Raw genomic sequence first — 9011 nt, 5'->3', positions numbered from 1 at the left:
CGTCTTAATATAATGATACCACTATGAAAAGAAAAACATTTAGACATTATTTAAACCTATTACCCTAAAAATGAGGAAATTTAAAAACATCTTTCGTAAAATTTAAAATAAAAAATCAACGATACCCGATCAATTCAGACCCGACGCTCGATAAAAATCAATCGTGTTTTTAATTTACGTTCGAGTAATGCGAAAAACGCAAAATTTTCGAGCAAAAAGGCGCAAGAATTTTTTTTTTAATGATTTCGCGTTCGGGGTGCGTTCGAAATTGAATAAAAATATAAACTGTAAAGGAGAAAAAGTTTTACACATCATCCCGATCTATAAAAACGAAACGTTGCGAAAATGCACCAAAATTTGGCCGTTTCGAAACCGCGCGGGTGGCAACACTCGTCATTTCTGGCAGGGAAAAGTCGATTACCAATCGAGAAGCTCCGACAATTATACGGCCGCAAATCGCCTTTTCGCCAGAAGTCGGGGGCGCCCGAGGAAGACATGGCACGACCAAGTGAATCAGATACTTGAGTCGGGCCATGTCAAGAGTCAGAACAATAGAAGAGTATGTATGAGACGATGTATGAATGTGAATGAGGCAAGGAGTGTGTGCCAAGACCGAGTTGTTTGGCGGTCCGTCCTCTCTGCCTACCCCTGCGGGGAAACGGCGTGATGGTTAGTTAGTTAGTTAGTTTAGGAATAATTTTTAATAATAATAATAATAATTTTCCTCCTGGCGGCGGAAGCGTGAACTTCGGTACTTTAGTATTGCGCGCTTCCAGTTTCTGCCGCCAATTTTTGTCTACGTCTTCTTCCGTACGAATCCTGTCGAGCTTCCGGCTAAAAACACTGACTGGAAATTCACGTTTTTGCACGCAAAATTGAACTCGAATTCTCTTCCCGCAGAGAGGCGTCTCGGTCTACTTTCGCCTGAAGATCGAAACAAATGAGAGGCAACTTTTTTGCTACTTTCACGCCAAAACGAACCTAGTGTCCTATGCGACTTTAAGTTCAAGTGGTCGATTTTCGCCTAATTTTAAGCGACCAAATAAAAACAAAGAAACTGTGTATTACTATATATATATATATATATATATATATATATATATATATATATATATATACTAGCTTTTTGCCCGTTGCAGGCAACTGATGGGTAAAAATTAATCGCGCGGTGTAGTATTTGAATGTAGATGAGGCGAGGGTGTGGGACTGCAAATTTTTAAGTAATGTGAATTTCCCCTTTAATAACGCCTGCTCGCGTCCCCTTAAGAGTAACATCCCAGTTTTCAAAAAGTATGTGGGCTACGCTAGGTTTGTGTAGACTGGTTTGTGATTTGATTCAAATACCTATTTTCCATGTTATTTTCTGAAACAAAAAATTGCCCCTTTAATAACGCCTGCTCGCGTCCCCTTTAGAGTTATATCCCAGTTTTCAAGTAGTTTGTGGGCTACGCTAGGTTTGTATAGACTGGTTTGTGATTTAATTCTAATACATATTTTCTGTAACAAAAAATTGCCCCTTTAATAACGCCTGCTCGCGTCCCCTTTAGAGTTACATCCCAGTTTTCAAATAGTATGTGGGCTACGCTAGGTTTGTATAGACTGGTTTGTGATTTAATTCTAAAACCTATTTTCCATGTTATTTTCTGTAACATAAATTGCCCCTTTAATAACGCCTGCTCGCGTCCCCTTTAGAGTTATATCCCAGTTTTCAAGTAGTTTGTGGGCTACGATAGGTTTGTATAAACTGGTTTGTGATTTAAATCTAATACCTTTTCTCATGTTCTAACCTAATCTTACCTCAAAAACACGCAAAATTTAAAAACTTTTAAAAATGTAATATGTATGTTTGCATGTGAATGAAGCAATGAATGTGTGACCACAAATTTATTCAAATGTATGTATGTTTGAATGTATGTGCCTAAAATTAGCTTTTTGCCCGTTGCAGGCAACTAATGGGTAAATGTACTAAGCCATTTGATGTTTGGGTGTAGATGAGACGAAGAGTGTGGGACTACAAAATTAAAGAAAGAAATATACTGATCATTTTTTCAGTACGGGATGACAGTACCCATATGTAAAAACTTTTAACTGAAAAAAGGTTATTTAAAAAAAAAAAAACAATTGAATAAACCGTTTTTAATAGTAAATTACTTTCCCAAACGTCTGTGCTCCTGGTAGATTACAGCGTCACCGAGCTAATTTTTCGCAGAAATGGCTTTATAAGAATTATCATTAATTTAATAAAAAAAAAAATATATATGCAAAACGAAATATGTTACCTACTGGTTAAAAAAATAAAGAGATCATGCTATGTATGAATGGCTCCCGGGGCGACGGTTCTCATGACCGCCACCCTAAATTAAATGATTATTATTAATCGCGAAATGCAAAAACCTTTAATAATAAAAAAATCGTTACTTCAACCTACTTAATATTTATAACGCAAAAAAATTATTCGTTTTAAAAAAAATCAGAATGTGAATGAAGCATTACCTATGTTATTTTTGATTATTAAATGAAAAATCTTTATCATTGTATGTGGACCCAATTTATTGGAAAACGTTTTTAAGTTTGATTAGCCATAAATATTTTTCTCAAAACACTGGTTGTTTATCGATCATCGATCTATTTTATCATCGATCTGTGGTTTCCATAGACTGATGTCTTAGTAGCATGATGGAACTCAGGGGCATTTAACTAAGCTTTGGCCTCGAAACTCATTTGAAACCGCCACGCCCACCTCAAAATTCTTATAGAAAACGAATAATATGGCTAAAAGCTCAGATCTCATTGGTGAGAACAGAAGGATTGGTTTGATCTCTCGCTCTCTACCATAATGACTCGTGTAACAGAAAGAGATGACGGAATTTTGACGTTTGACAGATGTTTGACAGTTTCAAATCATTCAAACAAAGTGGTTTATTTATACACGCGGGTTGTCATTTTCTGCCGAAATACTATCATTTCCGTCGAAAATATTGCGTGTTAAAGTTGTTCGTGATAAAAATACAATATAAGCCAGTATAGTGTTAGCGAGTTACAAACATATTATATTCAACCTACCTACGTAAGTTCAAGTTTAAAGTGAATTAACAGTTTTAGGTTATTCGTTCGGTTTTTTGAACAATGCTTCATACTTGACATTATGTCTTCCTCCACAACGTATAAATGTTATTTATTATATCGATAAACTTATTCATGTTATTGATTAGTGTTATCCTGTATTATCTTATTGTTTTGGTGAAATTAAAGATTTTTAATCATATGTAACCATGAGTTCATGAGGCTGAAAAATGTCGGAATTTTTCGTCGTACTGTCGATGTTTTGGAAATTTTCTTCAGTGTTTTTGCAAATTTCTTGTCATTTTGGGTTTCTACTTCTCAGATTAACAAGTTTCATCTTAAGGAAATGCACTGTAAAAGTTTATTTTCTTAGTCAGATGAACCTTTCCCTTGGAAAACATTTCGACATTTTTCTGCTTCAAGGACATTTTTATTTTTATAATAGTTTTTTTGGGCTAGTGAATGAATAGAGTAGGCTGAGAGCAATTATGTTGTCTATGGTCGCATCTTTTTTTAAATGGCCTTGAGTTTCCTCTACCTTGTCTACTGCTTTGCTCCGCACGGTAGGTACTGCTTGTATATCTGTGGTTAAGTACTGTATAATTCTGTTGGATACAAAAAGCCGGAAGATATCGATCTAGAGAGTGGTATATTTATGATGGAACTCATCTTATAACTTTTTGTTTATTGATTGTCTACTCTTCCGGTCGCCTGAAACGCTTTCTGCCTTTTCCAGTGCGTGCTAGTACAACTGGAGAACAAATTGATTCACTCATTTTTGTTTAATTTTCAAAATTACCGTTAATAACTCAAAAAATCACGACCAAATCAACTTCAAAACCACTCACAAAAAACGTTTTCCTTGTTATGGTGTCCATTGCACAGAAAACAGCCCATTGATTGGTTAAAAAACCAATATGGCTGCCAATTCCATGGCCCTTATTGGTTGTTGAGTACGTTTTGAAAACAAACGATTTTGGATTTAAGTACGTTTTGAAATTGAAGACGATTTTTAACAAGCTATAACTAAGGATTTAACCATGTTTTGGCACTGAAATAATATTTCAAACATAGCTGTGATCCAGGAGAACGTGTTGGCATTTAAATCTCAAAAAAAGTCAAAATGGTGGTTAAGTACCTTTTGATTTTCAACTACTCAAGTAACAAGTTGCCTAAAGGCCGTCTAGCGACTTCCAAAGTGATGGAACGAGTGATCAACGACAAACTGCTCACATACCTCGAGAAGAACAAAATTATCAACGACCGTCAATACGGATTCCGGCGGAACCGCTCGTGCGGTGATCTTCTCGTGTATGTGACGCATGTTTGGGGGCGGTGCCTGGAACGTCACGGTGAGACCCAAACGGTCGCACTAGACATATCCAAGGCCTTTGACCGGGTCTGGCACCGAGGAGCGACAGAATGGCTCCTCGTCACCCGGCAATGTAATACGAGTCTGTTGGTAGCGTTCGGTTATGTTCGGTAGAACTCGAAGCTGCCCGAACGCAAACACCAAACACCAAATATCAAAATATCAAATAAAAAACGGGCGCCCTGCCGAAGAAATATGCGCAAATATGTGATAATATCTCAAATATCTCACCAAACACAAGAGCATTGTCTCTTTATAGTGAGGAAAGGCTACTTTCATTTCTATTGTTTTATATCTTTTTTTATCCTGTATACTTATCTATGTAAAAATATATGTTTTCAAATATTAAATAAAAAATAAATTAAAAAATATGTTGTGTTGATTGCGGAATCCATTCCGTACAGGCGCCGAATGATGTAACGAACAATAATTTTCGGCCTTTGAAGCTTGAATAATGAAGCTTGGAGTTTTGAGATTTGGATGAGGAGGTAAGAAATACTTTTTATTTTTGCACTGACGGGTATTCAATAAATGCATTTAAATAAACAACAGGAAATTAAGAGCTTGGAGAGGTAAAATATTATCTTTAATACGCCTGCTGTGTCTCATTCATGCAATCCTCATTGTAAATTGCAAAACATATTTAAAACGCGTTCAATTTGTACCTTGATATACTACCTTGGACATCTTAGTTTCTGTTTTACACAATGTCGCTTATATTATAACACCGCGTATCTCAAAAAATACGAAATTATCTTTTTCGACTATATTTTATATTTCTTAATTTTTTAATTCTTTGATACGCGTTGTTACCAAACTTCGTACAAAAGGGTTGGTGATTGATAAAAAATTGTTTGTAGTTTTAAAATAAAGTCGGAAAAAAATAATTTCGTATTTTTTGAGATACGCGGTGTTATAATACAAGAATCTGCTCGACAGAGATAGCAGCATTGATCTCCTACACGGCGTGAGACTCGAGGAACACGAGCGGAAAACCCGTTTACAGTTGATTTTGCTCACTGCCGGCATCTGTCTTTCCTCCTCCCCAAAAAATTCAAAACAGATAAAAGCTTTTATTGGCCTATGCGCTTTATCGCGGATTTTTCTGCCATAGCCGCACCCTTAACAAACTCACTGGCTCTAGAAATAAAATAAATAAATAGAGAGTAATATTTCTTGGTCTCCGGAGGCGGACAACTCTTTTAAGAAATGAAAGAAGGCTTTAATTTAATTGCCCTGATTTTTCACTGCCATTTACTATTCACTGTGATGCAGGTAATGTGGGCTTAGGCGGTGTACACACACAATTTTTTGAAGGAGAGGATCACCCGGTTCCATACTTTTCTAGGTGCTTTAATGCCCATGAGCCAAACTGCAGCGTGACGGAGCGCGAACTCCTAGCGGTTTTAGATTCGGTATAAAGTATTTGAGCCTGTAAGAATGATGATTTTACAAAAATGTAATATTTTGTTATTGATTCAGGTTCATGCCATAATTATTAGTAAGATTCCGAAATTTCAGTCCGTTCGGCGCAGTAGAGCGTGAGAAAAACGCTTTCAAAGTTCGGACCCAGGTCTTGCATTTGTGCCCGTAAGTATGATGATTGTTCCAAAAATGCTAATTTTTGCTGATTTTGTAATTGATTGGACTCAAGGGCGGATCCAGCTTTGGCGCCAGGGGGGGGTCACGTAGTCGTGGTCAAGTTTTTTTTTTTTTTTAAGAAAGACAAACATTCCCGGGTTACGAATAACCCAACAATAACTCCTACCACCACCACAGAAAGCCGAAAATGCTTGCTTGTGTTGTGATGGAGGACTTAGGTCCGGTCAGTTACAGTTACAAGAAGTTATAATTTAATTTTGATAATAATATATACAAGTAAAAAGTAGGTATTGTTGGATATGGTAACTCTAGATATATCATTAAGATTGTCTTTTGCTCCGCAAGCCCGGGCGGCGTAGGCTCGTGTAATGTCAATTGTCAACCAATACAGTACAGATTACAATTATTAATCGTGTTCTTATTTCACCACAATATAACATGGTGTCAGGTGTGTCTTCAACATAGTATTGTGTGTAGGAATCTTGCAACTTTTTGAATTTCCTTTTCCTCGTTGTAGTTATTCGCCATCATATATAAAAGAAATGATTGCTTAAAACGTTTCCACTCGCCAACCATATCCGTAGCATTCTGCATTTGCAGAATTTGACTCGACATTATTATTGTAACACTTTGCTTGTCACGACAAAATAGACAAATAATAACAGCTTGTTGACCGTTATTTCTTTGCTTCCTGGTAAAGAATTTGAATCGTTCCACTGTAATATTCACTGTAGGTATAAAGTGTCTATCCAGTCTATCGAAGAGTAGAATAATGCCTTCCAGCGTGCTCTTCTCAATAGTGAGGCCGAATGAATTAAAAATTTGAACTCCTTTAGGACCAATCGTGTGCAGCAAATGTTATTAATAAATGTAAGTACTGTACTTCCATATTTAAGAGGAATATAAACGCTGGAAATATTTCGATTCTTGTGCTTTATAAATTTTAAAACCGAGCGCCTTGCACCGTCATATTTTGGCCTGATTTGCACGAGGCAAGTAATTTGAAATAAATATTGTTGCCATGACGCGGTGCTTGCAATACGTAAGAAGCGCCCAGCGAGATCTCCGTTCGCCGATGCTTCCATACGCTTGTTAATACCTTGTTACCTGGTGGATGAATACCATCCATTCTATTTTGCCAGCAGCGGCCGAGCCGGCAGCGTAGTCAATATTATCGACAATCCTCAAACTATGGGGAACGCTAATAAAAGTAAATATTTATAAAATTTGAATTGATTTTATTTATTTACAATCCAAACAAAAATATTCTGAAAGTGAATTATTAATAGGTACATATAAATATTAATAAAAAGAAACTTGATTAAGTTAAATATAATATGTATATATATTAACAAAATGTAACTAATACGTTCTTTTACAAAACTAGGTATATGTACTTTTATCAAATTTACATACACTTTATCAAATTTCCACATCTAAATTTTTTGTAAAATTTATTTACAAATAAATTTTTTGGAAACAAATCAACAAACCAATCTCAATATTAGAAATGATGATGGAACAACTCACAGCTAGGTTTAAATATATTCTACAATAGATGCATCAATTTATGGATACATACACTTAAAAAAAGGTTAAAATAAATAACTTGCATCTAGCTATTCTGAATTTATCCTAAAAGAGCATAATTAAAACAAATACAATAGATATCGCGGGTTCGAACCCCGGCAAACAAATCTCAGTATTAGACATTTTCAAGGAACAGCTCACAGCTACATATATTTAAAAATTATTCTTATAAAATATTAACTCTGATCTACCAATACTGAATTTACATAATCGGAGACGGAACATTTTCATGTAAATCATTCAAAATCCATCATTAAAAATAATATTATGCATTTCTAAAAAAAATTACTAACGTTTTCGTAATCTTAGTAAAAAAATCTATCCACACTTTTAGCCTTCATTTTAATTGATTCTGAAGAATTTGTTACAAATATTAAAAATGTGTCCACTTCCGAAGTTATTAATTCATCATCTAGAAAAATAAAATCTGGTACTTACCGCTAAGTCCGCTAACTTTATAGTTATACACGGGTTATAAAGTTTTAAAATCGTTGAACGTAAAATATAGTAATTGTAAGGTATTGTTTTATTAATCTAAAATATAAATAACTTGCATCCCTCGTGCGGCATAATTTTTTTTTTTTTAAATTCAATTATAATTTCGCCGAAATAAATTAAAATGTTAGCCTTGGGCAAAACCTCGATGAACGAGGTTGTGTCTCGCCTTAAGAATTGCTTTAGGAAGTATAGGAAGGCTGGTAATTCGCGCGGGCGCGTTAGACCTGTCCAGACCTGTCAAAAAACTTCCGAAAGAATAAGTTCTGTAACTTACTAAAATTACGTTAAGTGACTTTTGGTGTCATTTACATTTGGGAATTTGGCCAAACTCGCCTTCAAGAGCGATTTACAGGAAAAAAACTTACGAGTCTAACCCCAGCCTTAGAACATTAACAAATAACATTTGAGTTTAAATACACATACACTGGCATAATGAAGAAACTGATTAGATTACTTACCATTTCTTGTAATGAATTGAATTTGCAGCAACAATTTTTAAGAACACTATTACTTATATTGGAACTTATTTTTTTTAACTTAGTAAACAAATAAAAGTAAACACTTTATTAATAAAGTTTAGTCGTTCCGATTGAGGTTAGGTTTTGCTAGACGCTAGACGTTAGTCGAAACAAAGCGCGCGCAAGCGTCACACGTGGTTACACGAAATGTGTCATAATAATATGAAAGGTGGCGGCCGAAGCGCGCGCCGGTGGCGGTGCGCGGTGACGCAACATTCGAATTTTTGATGTGTTCGTTCCCGAATAATGCGTTTGCCGTCAAAAAAAGTATTATATTAAATTAATTAAATATTGAAAGTACTTGAATAAAATTTATATTGTGACAAAAAATATATAAAAACATTATGTTTAACAATTTTAATTAGTGG

Source organism: Hesperophylax consimilis, unplaced genomic scaffold (genome assembly GCF_061612785.1).
Source record: "Hesperophylax consimilis isolate HC1 unplaced genomic scaffold, BYU_Hcon_1.0 scaffold_37, whole genome shotgun sequence".
Lineage (NCBI taxonomy): Eukaryota > Metazoa > Arthropoda > Insecta > Trichoptera > Limnephilidae > Hesperophylax > Hesperophylax consimilis.
The sequence above is the reverse complement of the archived record's forward strand: the minus strand, read 5'-3'. Positions refer to the sequence as shown.